Consider the following 23,320-nt stretch of genomic DNA (forward strand, 5'->3'; position numbering starts at 1 on the left):
AAAGGTGCTTCGAACCATTCTCAAATGGTATCCATACAAGGTCCATATCATACAGCAGCTTGCACCACAGGACGCACGACGACGTGTTGACATCGCTCTCCACTTTCTCGCAAGGATGGAAGTTGACGAGGGCTGGCCCTGGACCATCCTATGGACAGACGAAGCTCATTTTTCTGTAACAGCACCTGGTGGCCATAATTGCAACTGGACGGTGGTGCTGTGACGCATGGGAATCATGCTCCATACTCCGGATATTACTCCTACCAAGCTTGGTACTCATACAGTAATTAATTTCTGTATTAAATAGGGAAAGTTTAATTATAACTACCCAGTATGTCGGCGACATTAGAATCATTCGGCAGTCATCCTCAAATGACTGTTCTCTAAATTTTCCCCTATAGTGTTTCTCAAAAAGAACGTCACCTTCCCTCCATGAATTCCCATTTGAGTTCCAAATGCTTGGCTGACATGATCACCTGATCTCACTCCCTTTGATTTCTGTTGTGTGGCTGCCTGAAGGACAAGTTTTACCAGGGGAACATTCACACGTGCTGATCTGAAGCAGAGCATATCGAGAGAGAGAGCCAGCATATCTAGGGACATGCTGCATTTTGCTGTGCAGAATGCAATCCTGCACTTTCAGACTATTATGGTCTTTGATGGACGCCATATTGAGCCTTTTTTGTAGCAGGAATGGTAGCGGTATGTAATAGCATGATGTACTGTAGCAGCACATTAAAAGTGTTTCAGTTAAACTGATTCTGCATTATTTCTCTTCCCCATGTCCTTGACATTAATGTTATCAAGTTTGGTATTCATATGGTAATTAGTTTTCATATTATAACATGTTAAATAGAGAAAGTTTAATTATAACCACGTGGTGTATCGCGTGTAAGGATCACGAGAAATTAGGTTTGAAACGGTTAACACAGAACAGGGAATCAGCGATCATAAAGCGGTTACTGCATTGATGATTTCAGCCGTAAATAGAAATATTAAAAAAGGCAGGAAGATTTTTCTGTTTAGCAAAAGTGACAATAACCAGATTTCAGAGTACCTGACGGCTCAACACAAAAGTTTTGTCTCAAGTACAGATAGTGTTGAGGATCAGTGGACAAAGTTCAAAACCATCGTACAATATGCATCGTAAGACATGGAAAAGAGCCACCGTGATACAACAACTGACTTAGAACACTGCTGCGGGAGCAAAGGGAACTTCACAGCAAACATAAACATAGCCAAAGCCTTGTAGACAAACAAAAATTACGCGAAGTGAAATGTTGTGTGAGGAGGGCTATGCAAGAGTCGTTCAATGAATTCAAAAGTAAAGTTCTATGTACTGACTTGACAGAAAATCGTAAGAAATTTTGGTCTTATGTCAAAGTGGTAGGTGGATCAAAACAAAATGTCCAGACACTCTGTGACCAAAATGGTACTGAAACAGAGGATGACAGACTAAAGGCCAAAATACTAAATGTCTTTTTCCAAAGCTGTTTCACAGAGTAAGACTGCATTGTAGTTCCTTCTCTAGATTGTCGCACAGATGACAAAATTGTAGATATCGAAATAGACAACGGAAGGATAGAGAAACAATTAAAATCGCTCAAAAGAGGAAAGGCCGCTGGACCTGATGGGATACCAGTTCGATTTTACACAGAGTATGCAAAGGAACTTGCCCCCCTTCTTGCAGCGGTGTACCGTAGGTCTCTAGAAGAGCATAGCTTTCCAAAGGATTGGAAAAGGGCACAGGTCATCCCCGTTTTCAAGAAGGGACGCCGAACAGATGTGCAGAACTATAGACCTATATCTCTAACGTCGATCAGTTGTAGAATTTTGGAACATGTATTATGTTCAAGTATAATGACTTTTCTGGAGACTAGAAATCTACTCTGTAGGAATCAGCATGGGTTTCGAAAAAGACGATCGTGTGAAACCCAGCTCGCGCTATTCGTCCACGAGGCTCAGAGGGCCATAGACATGGGTTCCCAGGTAGATGCCGTGTTTCTTGACTTCCGCAAGGCGTTTGATACAGTTCCCCACAGTCGTTTAATGAACAAAGTAAGAGCATATGGACTATCAGACTAATTGTGTGATTGGATTGAAGAGTTCCTAGGTAACAGAACACAGCATGTCATTCTCAATGGAGAGAAGTCTTCCGAAGTAAGAGTGATTTCAGGTGTGCTGCAGGGGAGTGTCGTAGGGCCGTTGCTATTCGCAATATAAATAAATGACCTCGTGGATGACATCGGAAGTTCACTGAGGCTTTTTGCGGATGATGCTGTGGTATATCGAGAGGTTGTAACAATGGAAAATTGTACTGAAATGCAGGAGGATCTGCAGCGAATTGACGCATGGTGCAGGGAATGGCAATTGAATCTCAATGTAGACAAGTGTAATGTGCTGCGAATACATAGAAAGAAAGATCCCTTATCTCATTTAGCTACAATATAGCAGGTCAGCAACTGGAAGCAGTTAATTCCATAAATTATCTGGAAGTATACATTAGGAGTGATTTAAAATGGAATGATCATATAAAGTTGATCGTTGGTAAAGCAGATGCCAGACTGAGATTCATTGGAAGAATCCTAAGGAAATGCAATGTGAAAACAAAGGAAGTAGGTTACAGTATGCTTGTTCGCCCACTGCTTGAATACTGCTCAGCCGTGTGGGATCCGTACCAGATAGGGTTGATAGAAGAGATAGAGAAGATCCAACAGAGAGCAGCGCGCTTCGTTACAGGATCATTTAGTAATCGCGGAAGCGTTACGCAGATGAGAGATAAACTGCAGTGGAAGACTCTGCAAGAGTAGCTCGGTACGGGTTTTTGTTGAAGTTTCGAGAACATACCTTCACCGAGGAGTCAAGCAGTATATTGCTCCCTCCTACGTATATCTCGTGAAGAGACCATGAGGATAAAATCAGAGAGATTAGAGCCCACACAGAGGCATACCGACAATTCTTCTTTCCACGAAAAATACAAGACTGGAGTAGAAGGGAGAACTGACAGGTACTCAAGGTACCCTCCGCCACACACCATCAGGTGGCTTGCGGTGTATGGATGTAGATGTAGACACATAGACAACTGTTTTTCCCTCATTCAGTTTGTGAATGGAATAGGAAAGGAAATTATTAGTAGTGGTCCAAGGTACCCTCCTCCAAATGCCTTATGGTCGCTTGTGGAGTATCTGTGCAGATGTAGTTATAGACTTACACTACCACTTCGAGAACTGTACATATTATTGTTCCAGAAGAACTTTGATGCAACTGCAAAATTTGTCAAATCAACTTTATTGCTTCAGTCATCTCAGAAAGAGGTAGTGCTTACAGTCAAACATCATCTTAACTGCTGTTATACATCGTGCCACTATAAGATAGTTACGTCTTTGTGGAAATATCGAATGTTGTGACAAAGGTTGGGAAGAACATCGTCGTAACTGGCAGTTGTGTTTTTCAGTTTGATGAGTGAAGTAACATATCCAGTGAAACGACAATGCAAGTGTTGAATAGTGGGAATTGAGAGTCGCTTCAACTCATGTCCTGGATGTGATAATGATGTAAGTGTACATTGTGTCACTGTTTTCCTACATTTGAGTAACTTCTGCAGCATTATCGTTCTTAGCCTAATTGTTTTCTAAACATTAAAATAACTTTTGTTTTAAAACTGTTCTTAGCATCATTGTTGATGTGAGAAAAATGACTTTGAATACATTTAAGTCAATTTCATTTCTATTTTCTGTTTTTTAGGGACAAAAAGAGTGATCAAACAAAGAAGATCATGCACCTTGCTGTTGAAAGGCTAATGGAAGATAACAAAAAGACAAGGGAGATACATTTTTTTGTGAGAAGTGAAACACAAACATGATCCAGCACTTTAGAGGAACAGCCATCAATCCCACATTGTGAAATAACAAAAAACAAGTGAGCAAGGTGGAGCCACAGACATCAACATCAAATCATAAGTTCAACGTGACACAAATGACGGAAGCTTCAAGTGTGTATGTGATTGAAAGGGCAAACACGACAAAATCTGTTTTGAAAAGATTAACATTGACAACTCCTTTGCTGAACAGCAATTCTGAAAGCAGTTCAGATTTGTCCTCTGGTTCAAGCGACAATTATCAACTGTCAAGCAACAATGACTACTATCAGCCATCAAGCAGCGATGAATCGTAAAATTCAAGTGAAAGATCACTCACCAACAAAGAAAAATGTCCCATTAAAAAACCTAAAGAAAGAATGCAGAATGTTAGTGATTGCCAGAGTAAAAGCTAAAACATTGAGAAACAGTGAAAAAATTATATAACAAGAACAAGCAAAATTGTCAAGGCTCAAAAAATGGGTGCTGCGTGTACAGATAAATGTATCCTCTCTTTACATAGAAAGTGGTAGAACACAACAGGCATCAGCTGTCCATGAGCTCCTGGGTGCTGGGAACATTACAAAGCCAACGGGATTTTCTGAATTCATGCATTGACACACTCATTCTCAAATATCATCGCATTACTGCCAGAGAAGCTAGAAAGCTGAACCGCTTTCTATTTGATGAAAGATGAGCAGAAGATTCATGTGTGTAAAACTTTCTGATAAACGCTTTGGAAATAATGGAAAGGCGAGTCCGTACTGTTATCAAGGGGAAAATGACTGGACTGAGATGGCACCTGCGGACAAAATGGCCCAACATGAAAAGCATTGTAAGACTGATCAAAAAATCTTGGAGTCATGTAGGAATCACATAATGTCAATTCCCTTTATTGAGAGTCACTTTGCAAGGCGTGACATAACAAGAGCTTTATCGACGGTAACTTATCCATCACTGAAATGCACAGAGATTACCCTTCAGCATGATGTTCCATTAACCTGCCAGCTGTGAATTATGACACTTACATGCATATATTCAATCCTGAATTTAATATTGGATTTCTTTGCACCAAAGGGAAATCAGTGCGTCCAATGTGAAGTTTACAAAAAGCTACAGATGAAGAGAAAGCAGAAATACAAGATGCATTTCAAGAACATCAGGAAGAAAAGAACTGAGTCACATGGAAAAAAAACATGGACAAGGAGATACAACTAGCTGTTCATGATTTAAAAGCTGTCTTACTAGTGCCTACAAGACAAACAGCTGCCTTTTTCTACAAATCAAGGCACGACAGTTTCACAGTAAGTGTCCATACATACATTGTTTTCACAATTTTTTTTACTCTTGAAGTCTGTTTCACTTATTTTTGTTATTTCTTGCAGGTGCCTAAGTATTGCAAGGGTTTCTGTGATTCTCTTTCCACATAAATGTAATGTGTTGCTTTTTATATCACTTGTTTGGAAGTTCTTTCTTTTGCTGAGTGTATTACTTTATTTCATTTATAAGATACAAATAATAAAAATGATACTAGAACAATGAAACTCTGTAAGAATGACCAAAAACTAATGATTTAGAGATACATTGAATTTTTTCTGCACATCTTTTTCAGTCGTATTTGTTATATGGCTACTAATGCCAGAGAAAAAATGACATATTTGTCAAAAGGGTTGCAAGGGGGTGAATGTGGTGCAATTTAGAAGAAGTAATTTTTGTGTTTTGTAAGGCACACCTAGTGTCACAATAGGCTGAATTTCAGTTCCATAGATAATTTTACTGTTGTCTATTGAAGTTTATGGACAATGTTGTTTGGTTTTCTGTGTCTCCTGTAAACTTTTCATTTTGACAGTTGTCATTGTTTTTCTGGAATGGCGATATGTGAATCTAAATTCTGTACTACTGGAAAAATAGAAATGCAACATCTGTAAGCACAAGATAAATTTACTGATAAGTTTTGTGAAGGTATTTTATCATTGTAGGAGTATACGGTAAGAAGTGAAACGTCACAGTAAAGGTTTCCCAAATAATTGAATTAGTATACAGTGTGCCCCCTTTGATGGCAACACAGGTGTGTATTCTCACATGCAAACAATCATAAAGATACCGAATGGTATCCCACAGTGGATTGTCCCAAGCATCTTGCACCTTTTTTTGGAATTCAGAAATGGCTCTTACAGACTGTAGAGGATGAGTAAATTCCTGCTTCACCATGTCCCATACATTGGTGAGAGGTATGGTAATCTTGCTGGCCAGGACAGTAGTTTCACACCTCAAAGATCAGGTTGCATCGCAGCAGCCATATGTGGACATGCATTTTCTTGCTGAAAAAGCACATCACTTTCCTGTTGAAGGAATGGTGGTAGCATAATAATAACAACCTGTGAAATGTAGTGAGCACTGGTTACTTTACCCTGTAGAAACACAAGATGTGACCATGAGTCTTAGCTACACCATGAAGCCTGGGGTGGGACCTGCGTGTTGTGGATGAATACACTCTGGAAAAGGCCAGTCACCAGCTCTACACCGTACACATGTACATCCATCACTCACATACAGACAGAACCTACTGTAATCACTGAAGATGATAGATTGCCATTTCATCCTCCAATCACCTCTTTTAGACACCAGAGTAGCCATGCTTGGTGGGTGGTGTTGGTGGCTACCAAGCCAGATGCACATGATCTTAGTCCTGCTGCAAGCTGTTGGTTCACAACGGTCCTTGGTGACACAGCAGATGCAATATGTGCCCAAATTTCTTCCTTGGGTCATGTTCGGTCAGCCACTGCAGTTTAGTAATATGTTGACCTTGACATGTGTCTGTACTACACGAGTGTCCAGAATCTGGTCTACCAATACACTGTGCCCAACAATACATCATGGCATCCAACCAGCTTCCCGCAGGTCCACATTGCGACCCTGTTCAAATGGCTGCAGTTGTCAGTGGGAGTATGTACTTGTATGTGTGGGTGGTTGTACCCTACAATGAATGTTTCAATCACTGTTAACTTCTAAACTCAGCACAGACAAGCCTCATGAGTGTTGTCTGATCACCAATGACTGTGTCAAATTAGTAACTAACACCGCACTGCCTCAATATGCACATATTATACCATACGCCACCCAACAGTCCTTGAGGGTGCTGCATTTTATTTTGTTTTTCCAGCAGTGTATAACAACGTTTTCAGAAGGCAGAGAGAGAAGTAACACTGGACAAGGCAGATGCCATGTATTATGAACACACAGAGGCGATGGAAAGGAACTCTGAATTAATATTGAAGTTAATTAAAGAACAAGTGCTCTCCCATGAGACACAGCCTTACCAAAGACACATTCAGTACTGGGTGGGAGAGTTTGCACACTCCAGCAAAGTTGAGGGCTATGCCAGTAGTGGTGTAGCTACTGGCAAGGTCACCCAAGCTGGATGGGCCTCTACAGAGGTACAGAGGAGTCAGATGAATCGTGAATCACATAGGGCAGAGGGCTCTATAGGCGTAGGGAAGCCAAACCTACCCCCCTCCCCTCGCAGGGAAAATCCTGATCCTCCATGTTGGGGTTTTGAGATGGGAGCTAAAAGCCCTACCTCACAAAATGTAATTGTCAGTCTAGAAGGATACAAATTAAGAGAAAAAGGTTAATGGGAAATAAAATAGGTATCATGATAACCCATGGGAATATAAGAGCACTTAAGAGAACTGACAAATTGCAAGAAATTAGAGAAGAATTGTATAAGTCTAGAGTGAAAACTTTTATTTTTAATTATTTATTCTTCATAATTACAGCCCATTATCTGTAAAGCCAAAACACGCCATACAAATCACATTTCCGTGGATAGTAGTAAATTTTATGTTCATTATTTATTTCTGATACTGAATTTGAAAAAGGAAGAGGAAAAAACGAGAGAAATAAAAAACTAAAACTACTTCTACCACTACAAAACTATAATGAAACCTTTAATCAACTACTAATCTACCACAAGCACTACAGCATTTGTTCTCTGTGTGTTCATTTCTTTTTGTGCATTGAACTTGTAGAGGGTTGTTCCTGCTACTGAATCCACCGTCATACTACCCCGGACAACAGCCATTGTCTGGTGGATTCTTTGGGCTTCGGGCAGCATGTCAGCAGCGTTCCACTTAGCAAGTAATTCCACTCATTACTGTTAATTCTAAAGTCGCACTTCCATGATCACTTGAACAAATAAAATTTATATTCTTGGGACAGTACTTCATTTGGTGCTTGCCAACCTCTGTTATCTTCTCTCCATCTACAGAGTATGTTGTGTAGCCTGGATGACAGCATGCTGACTTATGACACTTACGGTTCAATGCCTCTTGAAGTCTTCCTTGGCCTTCCTGGATACTTTGGCTGCAGTGTCATCTAATGCACACCAGGTCAACTCACCCCTTAGTGCTGCTTTGGGATCCAATGTCCTTAATACTGTGATCCAACATCCTTAATACTTGACATCCATTACCTCACTGCATCCTCATAGAGCATGCAGTTCCACAATGTGTGTTCTTGTATGCTTACACTGCCACAGGTGTTACTGTCATTCGTCTGTCTTCTGATTTTGCATCGATACATAGCATATGGGCCATGGTGAGTCAGGCAATATATCAGTCCACTCAACGGGTTAAAAAATCTCATATTTAATCTCCCCCTGACAGAGAGAAATTGGGGTATGTTCTCTTGCCTTTGCCTGAAGTGTTTCATTCATTTTGCCACAGTTGTAATATGCGATCTTTTATTGCCTTTTTCGAATTGTCCTCCGTTCCAAGCACCCTTCGTAGTTCCATTTGATTGCCATTCTGTAACATGGAAAAGTCTCCCCATTTTCCTAATTTCCAAGTCCAGCTGAACATATTTCTAGAATTTCTAACAAAGCATCATTTGGGGTAGTGCAGTAGACGTCTGTTAATCTTAGTAGCACTCCCCATTGAGCTCTTCTCCCTAATGAGGCTGGCTTCACTAGCTGCAATCTGTGAGCCCAAATGCTCACACCATATCCTATGACTGGTACTAGTACAGATTAGTGGTTACTCTGATTGTTTTCAGAGGAAGCCAAAATTGTCTATTTGCAATGGTTATAATTTTATTCATCATGTTTGTACCTGTGTCTTCTCTATGACATGCAAAGTTACAATACTCCTAGATATCTTGTTACTGTGCTTCTCCTAGTTGTTAAATCATTTAATTTTGTTTTAGGGTTTCTTATTAGGTTCCCTTTCAGCAGGAGGTACATTGTTTTGTAAGTGTTAGCAACAGTTTAACACTTTGACACCAGCCCTCATTACATTTGTCTTCTGTAATTCTTTACTTACAAACAAACAGCACATCATCTGTAAATGCCATCAGTCCACTTATGTTACTGCTGTCACGTAACGTCTGTTGCAAGGGTTCCAGTGCTACATCCCAAAACTCCAGACCACACACCTATCCCTGCAAACAGCCTTTTGTTACTGTCTTTGTTATTTTCTTTCCTGGGCATGTTACAGAAGCATGTTGGCCGTGACAGTAATCTCTCAGGCAGTTGTACAGCACTTGTGGGCACTTCAAATCCCAAAGGTGGCCAAAGAAAGACGGACACCATAGGTTATTGAAAGAGCCAGCTATATCAACTGTCATCACTAGAATGCACATAGAATGAGCATCTGTCCTAGTGAAATTGCCTTATTAATAGCGTCTTCAGTTGACTTGCCTCTTCTAAACCCATACTGGTGAGGGGTCATCCTAAGTACCAGTCTGTGATCTTGTAATCTTTTGCATATCAGTTTTTCAAATATCTTGCCAAGAATGTTCAAAAGACAAATTCGTCTCTAGGATTTTAATATCATTAGATCTTGCCCTTTACCAATTATTACCACTTCAGCATTCTTCCATGGTGCAGGGACCCTTCCTTGCAAGAGAGACTTATTGTACAGTTCATACAAGTAACTATCTAATTGGTTGCATAGGGCTTGTATTACTTCGTCAGGGATCTGATCTGTCTCTCCTTCTTCTGCATAATAGTGTTTCCATTAGCAAGGCAGCTGACTGTTTCCAACTTTGTTACCATCCCTTCTAAGCACAGATAAAACTTTTGGTGACTGTATTTTTCTCACAGACTGTTTTGTACAGTACACCCCAGGGATCGGTTTCTAAGTTATTCTCCACGAATTGCTTGCATCACTCGTCTTGTGTTTTCCATATTTCTTCCTTAAAACATTTAGCATAACTGTATGTTATGCCTTCTGCCACCGAGCAGTGTGTCAGCAGTGCGCAAGTAGCAGCAAGTGGCTTATTTAGCGTTCATGTAAGTGTTGTAGTCAAGTTGAAAATTTGTTTGAGTGTTCTTAGCGCACTTTTTTAGTTAAATCCGCCAAATCATTGTGTAGTTTCGTATTTAGCAGGGGCAGATTTGTATATTAATATCTGTGATGTGTAAAGTCGGGTAGTCATCTCTCATTTGTTTATTTCTTTCAAATAGTCTTTGTTCGTTACTGACAGTACAGTTAGCCTTCTGCCGCCAAGCAGTGTGTCAGCAGTGAGCAAGTAGCAGCATTACTGCATTTACTAGGCATTCTTGTATTTTAATAACCATTTAAATTTTGTGTCAAATTGTTTGTGCTCTCTGTAGATTAGTTCAGACGTTCTTTGCACAACAGTATTTAGCACGGATAGGGACTGCGACTGCTGTGTTCAGATGCGGGCTGAGTTGGCATCCCTTCGCTCCCAGCTTCAGGCAGTGTCGGCTTCGGTCACACAGCTTGAGGCTGTTGCCAATGGGCAGCACTGTGGGGGTCCGGACGGGGGTTAGTCGGGGACGGCCAGCTCGTCCCACGCATTCCCCGATCGGACTTCGGCTGTGGCTGCCCGGGATACTGCCCACATTGAGGCTGACCCCTCACCTGTGGTAGAGTGGAAGGTCGTCTCGAGGTGTGGCAGGGGGCGAAAGACATTCCGGAGGGCTGAACAGAAGGCCTCTCCAGTTTGTCTGATGAACCGGTTTCAGGCTCTGTCTCTGGCTGATACTGATCTTTGGCCAGACGTGACTGCTTGTCCTGTTCCAGAGGTTGCCCCTCAGTCTGCAAGATCCGGGCGGTCGCAGAGGGTGGGCTTACTGGTAGTTGGGAGCTCCAACTTCAGGCGCGTAATGAGGCCCCTTAGGGATATGGCTGCAAGGGAGGGGAAGAAAACCAATGTGCACTCTGTGTGCATACGGGGGTGAGTCATTCCAGATGTGGAAAGGGTCCTTCCAGATGCCATGAAGGGTACAGGGTGCACCCATCTGCAGGTGGTCGCCCATGTCGGCACCAATGATGTGTGTCGCTATGGATCGGAGGAAATCCTCTCTGGCTTCCGGCGGCTATCTGATTTGGTGAAGACTGCCAGTCTTGCTAGCGGGATGAAAGCAGAGCTCACCATCTGCAGTATCGTTGACAGTACTTTCTGTGGACCTTTGGTACAGAGCCGAGTGGAGGGTCTGAATCAGAGGCTGAGACGGTTCTGCGACCGTGTGGGCTGCAGATTCCTCGACTTGCGCCATAGGATGGTGAGGTTTTGGGTTCCGCTGGATAAGTCAGGAGTCCACTACACACAGCAGGTGGCTTCATGGGTAGCAGGGGTTGTGTGGCATGGGCTGGGCGGTTTTTTAGGTTAGATGGCCTTGGGCAAGTACAGAAAGGGCAACAGCCTCAAAGGGTGCAGGGCAAAGTCAGGACATGCGGGGACCAAGCAGCAATCGGTATTGTAATTGTAAACTGTCGAAGCTGCGTTGGTAAAGTACCGGAACTTCAAGCACTGATAGAAAGCACCAAAGCTGAAATCGTTATAGGTATGGAAAGCTGGCTGAAGCCAGAGATAAATTCTGCCGAAATTTTTACAAAGGCACAGACGGTGTTTAGAAAGGATAGATTGCATGCAATCAGTGGTGACGTGTTTGTTTATCTAGTAGTGAAATAGAAGTGGATAGTTCCTGTGAAATATTATGGGTGGAGGTTATACTCAACAACCGAGCTAGGTTAATAATTGGCTCCTTTTACTGACCTCCCGACTCAGCAGCATTAGTGGCAGAACAACTGAGAGAAAATCTGGAATACATTTCACATAAAGTTCCTCAGCATGTTATAGTCTTAGGTGGAGATTTCAATTTACCAGATATAGACTGGGACACTCAGATGTTTAGGACGGGTGGTAGGGACAGAGCATAAAGTGACATTATACTGAGTGCACTATCCGAAAATTACCTCGAGCAATTAAACAGACAACCGACTCATGGAGATAACATCTTGGACCTACCGGTACTGATAACAAACAGACCTGAACTTTTCGACTCTGTAAGCACAGAACAGGGAATCAGTGGTCATATAAGGCCGTTGCAGCATCCCTGAATATGGAAGTAAATAGGAATATAAAAAAAGGGAGGAAGGTTTATCTGTTTAGCAAGAGTAATAGGATGCAGATTTCAGACTACCTAACAGATCAAAATGAAAATTTCTGTTCTGACACTGACAATGTTGAATGTTTATGGAAAAAGTTAAAGGCAATCGTAAAATGCGTTTTAGACAGGTACGTGCTAAGTAAAACTGTGAGGGACGGGAAAAACCCACCGTGGTACAACAACAAAGTTAGGAAACTACTGCGAAAGCAAAGAGAGTTTCACTGCATATTTAAATGCAGCCAAAACCTCTCAGACAAACAGAAGCTAAACGATGTCAAAGTTAGTGTAAGGAGGGCTATGCGTGAAGCGTTCAGTGAATTTGAAAGTAAAATTCTATGTACCAACTTGACAGAAAACCCTAGGAAGTTCTGGTCTTACGTTAAATCAGTAAGTTGATTGAAACTGCATATCCAGACACTCTGGGATGATAATGGCATTGAAACAGAGGATGACATGCATAAAGCTGAAATATTAAACACCTTTTTCCAAAGCTGTTTCACAGAGGAAGACCACACTGCAGTTCCTTCTCTAAATCCTTGCATGAACGGAAAAATGGCTGACATCGAAATAAGTGTCCAAGGAATAGAAAAGCAACTGAAATCACTCAACAGAGGAAAGTCCACTGGACCTGATGGGATACACAGAGTACGCGAAAGAACTTGCCCCCCTTCTAACAGCCGTGTACCGCAAGTCTCTAGAGGAACAGAAGATTCCAAATGATTGGAAAAGAGCACAGGTTATTCCAGTTTTCAAGAAGGGTAGTTGAGCAGATGCGCAAAACTATAGGCCTATATCTCTGACATCAACCTGTTGTAGAATTTTAGAACATGTTTTTTGCTCGCATATCATGTCGTCATTTCTGGAAACCCAGAATCTACCCTGTAGGAATCAACACGGACTCCGGAAACAGCGATCGTGTGAGACCCGACTCGCTTTATTTGTTCATGAGACCCAGAAAATATTAGATTCAGGCTCCCAGGTAGACGCCATTTTCCTTGACTTCCGGAAGGCGTTCGATACAGTTCCGCACTGTCGCCTGATAAACAAAGTAAGAGCCTACGGAATATCAGACCAGCTGTGTGGTTGGATTGAAGAGTTTTTAGCAAGCAGAACACAGCATGTTGTCCTCAATGGAGGGATGTCTACAGACATTAAAGTAACCTCTGGCGTGCCACAGGGGAGTGTTATGGGACCATTGCTTTTCACAATATATATGAATGACCTAGTAGATAGTGTCAGAAGTTCCATGCGGCTTTTCGCGGATGATGCTGTAGTATACAGAGAAGTCGAAGCATTAGAAAATTGCAGCAAAATGCAGGAAGATCTGCAGCGGATAGGCACTTGATGGAGGGAGTGGCAACTGACCCTTAACATAGATACATGTAATGTATTGCGAATACATAGAAAGAAGGATCCTTTATTGTATGATTATATAATAGTGGAACAAACACTGGTAGCAGTTACTTCTGTAAAATACCTAGGAGTGTGCATATGGAACAATTTGAAGTGGAATGATCATATAAAATTAATTGTTGGTAAGGCGGGTGCCAGCTTGAGATTCATTGGGAGGGTTCTTAGAAAATGTAGTCCATCAACAAAGGAGGTGGCTTACAAAACACTCGTTCGACCTGTACTTGAGTATTCCTCACCAGTGTGGGATCCGTACCAGGTCGGGTTGACAGAGGAGATAGAGAAGTTCCAAAGAAGAGAGGCGCGTTTCGAGAGGGTGCATTTCTGGATGAGGTATCGAATATATTGCTTCCCCCTACTTATACCTCCCGAGGAGATCACGAATGTAAAATTAGAGAAATTTGAGGGTGCACGCAGGCTTTCTGGCAGTCGTTCTTCCTGCGAACCATACGCGACTGGAACAGGAAAGGGAGGTAATGACAGTGGCACGTAAAATGCCCTCAGCCACACACCGTTGGGTGGCTTGCGGAGTATAAATGTAGATATAGATGTATGATCTTCACACTTTTTCTTCTTGGGTCATGTGGCTCCAGTATAGCTTTCTAGCTCTTCTTGTTTCACATCTTAGTTTCTGAAACTTCTCTGTCCAGTTGCGAGATACTCCTCTGGTAGGACCTCCGCTGACAAGTATCGATGCCTCCATTGTTCTACGTATAGCCACTGTCAGTTCTTGTGCTTTAACACCTACATTGTCACCCAGCGATGGACTTCCTGGACACTGAAACACCCTTCTTAGTTCTTCCCTCGATCTTATATTTGGGCCTTATGCACACATTTACTGTGGCATTTTGGATTCCCCTTGCAGTGATGGTATAGTGTATGATATTATGGTCACTCGATGTCATTCCATTCTCAGCCTCCCAGCCTTTCACACTGCGCGCCACTGGCACAATACTGACTTCACATTTGCGTCAATGGAGTACTAGGTGACTAATATCCTTTAGTCTTAGTAAATACTCATCAGTCTCATCACTAAATTGAAAATACTTTGAAACCAGGATGCAACTCTCCCTTCCAGCTAACATTTCCACACAGATTATGTGTTCTGAACAGTATTGTAATATTTTGTCACTGTTATGGTGTTGTTAAGTACTATTATCGCTGCCATAGGACACTGCCCGTTTGTGACTATCTGGACAGTTATTAGCATACTGGGAATCTTTCCTATATTCATACACAGTTCTTGGAGGCCCAATATATCTAACTGCAACTCTTCTGCCACTTTTGTAGCCTCATGCTGACACTTTTCTTAGCATTAAGCTGTCCTATCTTTATCTGCATTAGGAATGATGAGTGTTTATTCGACAGTCTTGCCCTACTTGCTTGTAACAACCCAATGCTATACGATCACCCATCATCACAAAGTGCTTGTACAACATATCTAAGGATAATGATTCATTTCTTGTGGCAGAAATCTGCTTCAGTAACTTCTCCATCTTTCCCACTTCTATTGGCAGATTGTTCACTTTGAGATGGATTATACCTACGCTATCAGGCACAGAAAAAGTAGTATGCTCCCCTTCTGGATGTTTTTACCTTACTAGATATCTGAACACTGTAGTAAATGTCATCGGTTCTTCCAGTCTAGTGAGTTGCATAACTTCCTTTAAGCTTTGATAAATCTGTCGGGGATCTTCCAGTCTAGTGAGTTGCATAACTTCCTTTAAGCTTTGATAAATCTGTCGTGGATCTGTTCTGGTCTGTGTTTTATTGTTTACTTCTTTGTAGTAGGTGATTGTTTCCTGTACAAATAGCTCTTGAGTCTCATGTTTTTGTTACAGATTCACGTTCTGGATTGGCGAATCTTCTTTTGCTTCTGTAGGCAGTGCAGTGTATTCCTCAGGATGGATGCTGTCGCATTCTACGTACAACTGCCCAGTTTGTCACAAAACCCTGATTGCCTATATCATTTGTCACTCCTACATCTGTCCCTTATTTTGCTTCTCTGTTATACTACATAGTTCTGAATTTTTGCAAAAAAACTTCTTTAGTGCTTTTTCATAGGTGCATGAAGTTCTATTTTGGTCTGTGTTGCATGCTCTTTTCTATGGTACTTACTGCTCACTTTTTGCTAGAAATTCTTCACTCTTTTGGCGTCCCTTTTCCTCCTCGATGGTGATTTATGTTTACTACATAGAGGGCACTTGATGGTGTCATTAGAGCCCTGATTGCTTTCTAGTATTAAGAGACACCTACCTAAAATCCACCTTGTTAGGAGGTTTTGATATGTGTAACATTCGTCTCGCTTCCCTGTGCATTTTTACCCCTATATTTACATGGCACACAGACTGCCACTTGTTTGATTTTATTGCAGTCTTTTCTTATATGGCGTCCTTCTCTACAATGTCCACAAATTACTTGTTTATCACAATATTTTGCCAAATGACCAAGGTCTTGGAATTGAATGCAGCACCTCAGTACTAGACAGTCTTTCACTGAAATCAAATGTAACCCAAGATATACTTTTTGTCACTTCATGAGAGTTGTTCCAACCTCGGAACGCACTTCAATAACTTGATGGAGCACTTTTCTTCCCCTTGGTCCTGTCCTGAATTGTACTGTAAATCCAGTTTCAAAGCTTTCCTTATACAGTTCACTTTCAAGGTTCTGCATTTATATTGTGTCATTTAGTGTCTTTGCATCTGTGTCCTCTGTGATGTCGTAGAGTATCACTGAAGGTCTCTTTTTTTTTTCTTAGGCTGCTCACAAATCAGTCTCTCTCGCATCTTTTTGTTGTTCATTATCTTTTCCATGTCACTTTGTGAAGCACTTGTCATGATGACTACATTATTGGTTAACTTGATATTTGTTATCCAAATTTTCTCTTTTGTGGGATTTATTAAGGTCATTAGTTTTTGGTGCACTACCTTTGCCTCTTCAATTGTTCTTTACCTTATGAACAATGTATTTTGTTGCACTGTTTGGGCTGCCGCAATTTCAGCTGGAGGAGCTGTTTTGCTTACATCTCTACAAGGTGGCACTGTTAGTACCGAATTTGCATATGTTTTTGCTGGTTTTTGTGAATTTTCTATATAACTTTCATTTTCTTTTTGTAGTTGTTCCAACCTGCCAATTAATAACACCTGCTCTGTCACCCATTGCAATATTTTCTCTTTTAATTCCACTTTCAGTTCATTTGCTCTTGTCTGTGTCATCTTTAGTTGTATATTCATTGCTTCTCTAATTGTTGGAGTTTTCCCTTCAGCATTATCATTTAAATTAGCTGTGTCAGTCACAACCATTCCTTTCCATTTCTTTCCTACATCTGTTTGTCCATTAGACATGGAACTAACTGCAGTGCACGGCTCTGCACTACAAAAAATATAATGAAAAGGACAAGGAATGATTGGACCAGGGAAGCATGCTGATGTATAGCGGTGGGGATACAGGTCATCATGGGTGTACACAGCTCAGTGAAGGCAAATATAATTAGTTTTGAAGCAGTTAGTGACATGTTGTTTTCTTTGAAATTTAGAGCAAAATTTCTCAGTGTTACTATGATGTGTGCCTATGCTGCACCTATGGAGGAATCAGTGAAGATGAGAATGGTGCATTTTACTCCAAACTGGAGGAGGAAATCAACAAAGATAAAAGGAATGGTGCAGCAGGGAGATGTGATTTCTGTGCTTCTCATTAACTTCACACTAGGGAAGGTGATTCAGCAAGTGCAACAAACATGGGGAACTATATTTAACGGGCAGGTCTAGGTGGTGGCAAACACTGATGATGCAATGTTAATTGCAAGGAATGTCAGAGCTTTGGAGGATAATTGTGCTGCATTGGAAGTGGCAGCATAAGAGTTAGGACTGGAAGTGAATATACACTCCTGGAAATTGAAATAAGAACACCGTGAATTCATTGTCCCAGGAAGGGGAAACTTTATTGACACATTCCTGGGGTCAGATACATCACATGATCACACTGACAGAACCACAGGCACATAGACACAGGCAACAGAGCATGCACAATATCGGCACTAGTACAGTGTATATCCACCTTTCACAGCAATGCAGGCTGCTATTCTCCCATGGAGACAATCGTAGAGATGCTGGATGTAGTCCTGTGAAACGGCTTGCCATGCCATTTCCACCTGGCGCCTCAGTTGGACCAGCGTTCGTGCTGGACGTGCAGACCGCGTGAGACGACGCTTCATCCAGTCCCAAACATGCTCAATGGGGACAGATCCGGAGATCTTGCTGGCCAGGGTAGTTGACTTACACCTTCTAGAGCACGTTGGGTGGCACGGGATACATGCGGACGTGCATTGTCCTGTTGGAACAGCAAGTTCCCTTGCCGGTCTAGGAATGGTAGAACGATGGGTTCGATGACGGTTTGGATGTACCGTGCACTATTCAGTGTCCCCTCGACGATCACCAGTGGTGTACGGCCAGTGTAGGAGATCGCTCCCCACACCATGATGCCGGGTGTTGGCCCTGTGTGCCTCGGTCGTATGCAGTCCTGATTGTGGCGCTCACCTGCATGGCACCAAACACGCATACGACCATCATTGGCACCAAGGCAGAAGCGACTCTCATCGCTGAAGACGACACGTCTCCATTCGTCCCTCCATTCACGCCTGTCGCGACACCACTGGAGGCGGGCTGCACGATGTTGGGGCGTGAGCGGAAGACGGCCTAACGGTGTGCGGGACCGTAGCCCAGCTTCATGGAGACGGTTGCGAATGGTCCTCGCCGATACCCCAGGAGCAACAGTGTCCCTAATTTGCTGGGAAGTGGCGGTGCGGTCCCCTACGGCACTGCGTAGGATCCTACGGTCTTGGCGTGCATCCGTGCGTCGCTGCGGTCCTGTCCCAGGTCGACGGGCACGTGCACCTTCTGCCGACCACTGGCGACAACATCGATGTACTGTGGAGACCTCACGCCCCACGTGTTGAGCAATTCGGCGGTACGTCCACCCGGCCTCCCGCATGCCCACTATACGCCCTCGCTCAAAGTCCGTCAACTGCACATACAGTTCACGTCCACTCTGTCGCGGCATGCTACCAGTGTTAAAGACTGCGATGGAGCTCCGTATGCCACAGCAAACTGGCTGACACTGATGGCGGCGGTGCACAAATGCTGCGCAGCTAGCGCCATTCGACGGCCAACACCGCGGTTCCTGGTGTGTCCGCTGTGCCGTGCGTGTGATCATTGCTTGTACAGCCCTCTCGCAGTGAACGGAGCAAGTATGGTGGGTCTGACACACCGGTGTCAATGTGTTCTTTTTTCCATTTCCAGGAGTGTAGTTAAAGTCATGTATATGATGATGGGAAATCCTGGTGGGGAGAGAGGAGAGACTTCATTAAAAATAAATGGGAAAGAGTACCAAACAGTGGAAAAGTTCCAATATCCATGTTCAATAATAACAGACGATAACAGCATAGCCGTAGAAATTCAAAAAAGGATAGCAGGTGGCAACCAATGTTATTATTCCTCACAGAATATACACTGTGTGATCAAAAGTATTCGGACACCCCTAAAAACATACGTTTTTCATATTCAGTGTACTGTGCTGCCACTTACTGCCAGGTACTCCATATCAGTGACCTCAGTACTCATTAGATGTCATGAGAGAGCAGAATGGGGCGTTCCACGGAACTCACAGACTTTGAATGTGGTCAGGTGATTGGGTGTCACTTGTGTCATACATCTGTATGCGAGATTTCTACACTCCTAAACATTCCTAGGTCCACTGTTTCTGATGTGATAGTTAAGTGGAAATGTGAAGGGACACATACAGCACAAAAGCATACAGGCCAACCTCGTCTGTTGACTGACAGAGAACGCCGTCAGTTGAAGAGGGTCGTAATGTGTAATAGGCAGACGCCTATCCAGACAATCACACAGGAGTTCCAAACTGCATCACGATCCACTGCAAGTACTATGGCAGATAGGCGGGAGGTTAGAAAACTCATATTTCATGGTCCAGCACCTGCACATAAGTCACACATCACACCGGTAAATGCCAAACAACACCTCGCTTGGTGTAAGGAGAGTAAACATTGGACGACTGTACAATGGAAAATAGTTGTGTGCAGTGACGAATCACGATACACAATGTGGCGATCCGATGGCAGGATTTGTGTTTGGAGAGTGCTTGGTGAATGTCATCTTCCAGCGTGTGTAGTGCCAACAGTAAAATTCGGAGGCAATGGTATTATGGTGTGGTCATGTTTTTCATGGAGGGGGCTTGCACCCTTTATTGTTTTGTGTGGCACTATCACAGCACAGGCCTACACTGATGTTCTAAGCACCTTCTTGCTTCTGACTGTTGAAAAGCAATTTGGGGATGGCGACTGCATCTTTCAACACGATCGAGCACACCTATTCGTAACGCATGGTCTGTGGTGAAGTAGTTACACGACAATAACATCCCTGTAATGGACTGGCTTGCACAGAGCCCTGACCTGAATCCTATAGAACACCTTTGGTATGTTTTGGAATACTGACTTCGTGCCAGGTCTCACTGACTGACATTGATACCTCTCCTCAGTGCAGCACTTTGTGAAGAATGGGCTGCCATTCCCCTGAAACCTTTCAGCAGCTGATTAAACGTATGGCTGCGAGAGTGGAAGTTGTCATCAAGGCTAAGGGTGGGCCAACATCGTATTGAATTCCAGCATTACTGGTGGAGGGCACCACAAATGTTAAGTCATATTCAGCCAAGTGCCCATATACTTTAGATCACATAGTGCATTCATGTCCATTAGTAGGAATACGAAAATTCAAATATATTTGACAACAGTAATGCAGGCATCAGAAGGCTGGGAGAAGACTACAAAGAAAGGAGGATAGCTATTGAGATTTTGAAAAAGATAGTTGAGGCAGTGAGAGATGAAGAAAGCATGAGAATGGAGATGCAGAACTACAGATACTTTTTGGCAGATGAATATTGTGGTGAAAATCAAGAAAGGAAGAATAAAATGGCCTGATGATGTACAGAGTAATGCCAGAAATTTAATGTATTAAGAAAGAGTTTATAGGAAAGCCCCCAAGGGGAGAAGCAGAAGAGGAAGACCCAGGAAAAGGTGACTTGAAGATATGGAGAAGTGTCTCAGAGCAATGGGAGTCACAAACTGGAGAAGGAAAGCAGTGGACAAAGAATGGAGGCAGGTGACAAAGAAAGCCAAGGTTCTGCAAGGACTGCAGCATTGACAGTATGTAAGTCTGGATCAAGTGGCAGTAACAACAACACTTTATCTGGAGTAAATAGAACAATAAGTCATGCAAAATAAAATTAAAGCACTTTAAAATTAGGAATGGAAAGGTTCATTAAGTCTTGTGTTAACAAAACAGACATGGAACTGAAAAAAAAGTCACATTGTTTGTAACAATATGTGAACCAGTGTTGTAATCATCAGACAAATTTGGGGAAATACAAACAATATGAGCATAGGATAAATGAGGTTGTGAATGAACAAATGGGCATATTGCAGCTGCAGATAATAAATCTCATACAAATGGTAAAGTTCCTTGTGTAATATGAGTTAAAAAACATAAATTTCCTGTTTCTCTAGCGGAGTCATCAAGGTATTTACTGCTGAAGTTAACTGGACTATATCATGTTACATAATAAATATTGTCTTAGTTGTTGATATTGTGTTCAATTTGTGCAAAGTGTTTCCATCACCAACAGATTTTTTAGTAAAAAAGAAACCTATGTTTTTATGTAACCAGACAAAGAATTTTTCATAACTGTTGGAGCAAAAAGTCAGTATGTAAAGCTGTTGGCTTAACAGTTTAATTGTAAAGAATTAAACAAGAACAAACAGTTGTGCAGAAAAACTTTTCCACTGATATTAACTTTTGAGCAGGAAGAGTGTGAAGCAAAGTTGTCCCTAATAAGTAAAATTCCAAATGACTGTGTGAAGAGAATATTGTAGCTTTAATTTGACGGTTGAATGTAGTTTCTAAAGAGGACGGACTGACAGTACTATGCAGGTAACAGGCCCCAAATGATGTGCTTATGAAAGGAGTTGGAAAATGTAAAGTGTGTGGAACAAGAGTCTTCATACAGACAGACAAAATTATATATACCACAACAACTAAGGAAGAAATGACAAAACATATAAATTTGGAAAAAGAACTAACATTTCCATGTTAGATTTAGATTTGCCCTTAGACCATATGGTTAGCCAACTCTGTGACTTGAAAGTTGTAGAGGAGAAAGGTTAAATGATTTAAAGAGAACCAGTAAATCCCTGATTTTGTAAAGAATCGAACACCCAAGTACAAAACAGCTCCAAACTTCTGATTATGGTGCTTTACAAATGAGTTAATGTGTTCAATATTTGATGTTAAGCATCTAAGCGAGGAAAAGGTTTGAAAATATTCTTGAAGTCCATCGCAAATTGCTAATACTTGTCCTACTGTGTTAGACTTTTCGCATGTCTTTTAATGGGTAACTAAGAAAGCATTTTCAATTTTTAAATTCGGTCAGTAATTATATGAAACACTTGAAAATCAAATTTTTGTAGTCCCCAGAATCTGTTAGATGGGCAACCTGCATTGGGACCAAATATCACGAACCGTGTTAGCTGCTAAGTAATATAGATGACTCAAAACAGCAGGAGGAGATGACACACTTGAGAAGCTTAACACATTTTTGTTACTACATAAGCAAGTATAACACTGGTTATACTGGTCGTATTCAAATGCTGCTGCAAACAGGGTTAATATTACAAAGATTGTTTTAAGGCAATATGGAACTAATTTGACATTGACTGCTCTGGAAAACATTTTGTTAGATGAAACCAATGTCCAGAAAAATATATTATCAAGACAACCTGTTAATAGAAATACTGGAAGGAGAATACTTTATTAAAGGAGTCCTCAGACTAAGACAAATGAGTATCTTTTAGAAATACAATTAAATTTCAGAAAAAAAGTACTGTTATCCTGGGAGGGAGTATGTCACTGTGTCCTTTATAGGGACAACATTGTAATTTAAAACACTTACTGATGTAGTAATATATTCATTTGCAAAATAAAAAAAAGTAATCCACAATAAAGAATCAGATGAATCACTTTCTTTATGTGAGGTACCAAGCTGCATGTTTGTTAAGGATACTGTGCCCATCTACCTCAGCTGTTGTTTACATACATTTACTTTATTTAATTTCACATGACTGGTCAATTTTTAACAATGAAAGTGAGCACATGCAGTGCCTAACAACATGACAATAGTTTCTACAGTGGTTATTAGTGTAGTCAGTAAACATTCTACTTTAAATTTGACACTTTTTCACATTTGTGCTTGCTTTCAGAACTACCATGTTCCCTGCTAAATAATTTGATACTACAGCACTTTATAATGGTTTGTAGGTTTGAAATTGGTGAGCTTGTGAAATTAAATAAAGTAAATAAGTGCAGACAACAGCCGACATGGATCCTTCAGAATGTCCTTCAAGAACCAGGTTAATTGACACTACTCTGAAGAGTAACACCTATTTTCCCAAGGAAGGTGGTGGTATGTTCACAATGAAAAGCCAAATCCTGGAAACAATATACATTGAAGTGCCAAAGAAACTGGAATGGGCATGTGTATCCAAATACAGAGAGATGTAAACAGGCAGA

At 41.7% G+C, this 23,320-nt stretch overlaps 1 long non-coding RNA gene across 1 annotated transcript; it reads left to right on the forward strand.

Moving 5' to 3' along the window:
- The first annotated feature begins 974 nt into the window (after positions 1-974).
- On the forward strand, positions 975-5,360 carry LOC126480703 (uncharacterized). Its single transcript, XR_007587455.1, has 3 exons — positions 975-3,554; positions 3,745-5,160; positions 5,242-5,360. It is a non-coding gene; the product is annotated as an uncharacterized LOC126480703 (long non-coding RNA).
- The last annotated feature ends 17,960 nt before the right edge of the window (positions 5,361-23,320 follow it).

Source organism: Schistocerca serialis, chromosome 5 (assembly GCF_023864345.2).
Source record: "Schistocerca serialis cubense isolate TAMUIC-IGC-003099 chromosome 5, iqSchSeri2.2, whole genome shotgun sequence".
Classification (NCBI taxonomy): domain Eukaryota; kingdom Metazoa; phylum Arthropoda; class Insecta; order Orthoptera; family Acrididae; genus Schistocerca; species Schistocerca serialis.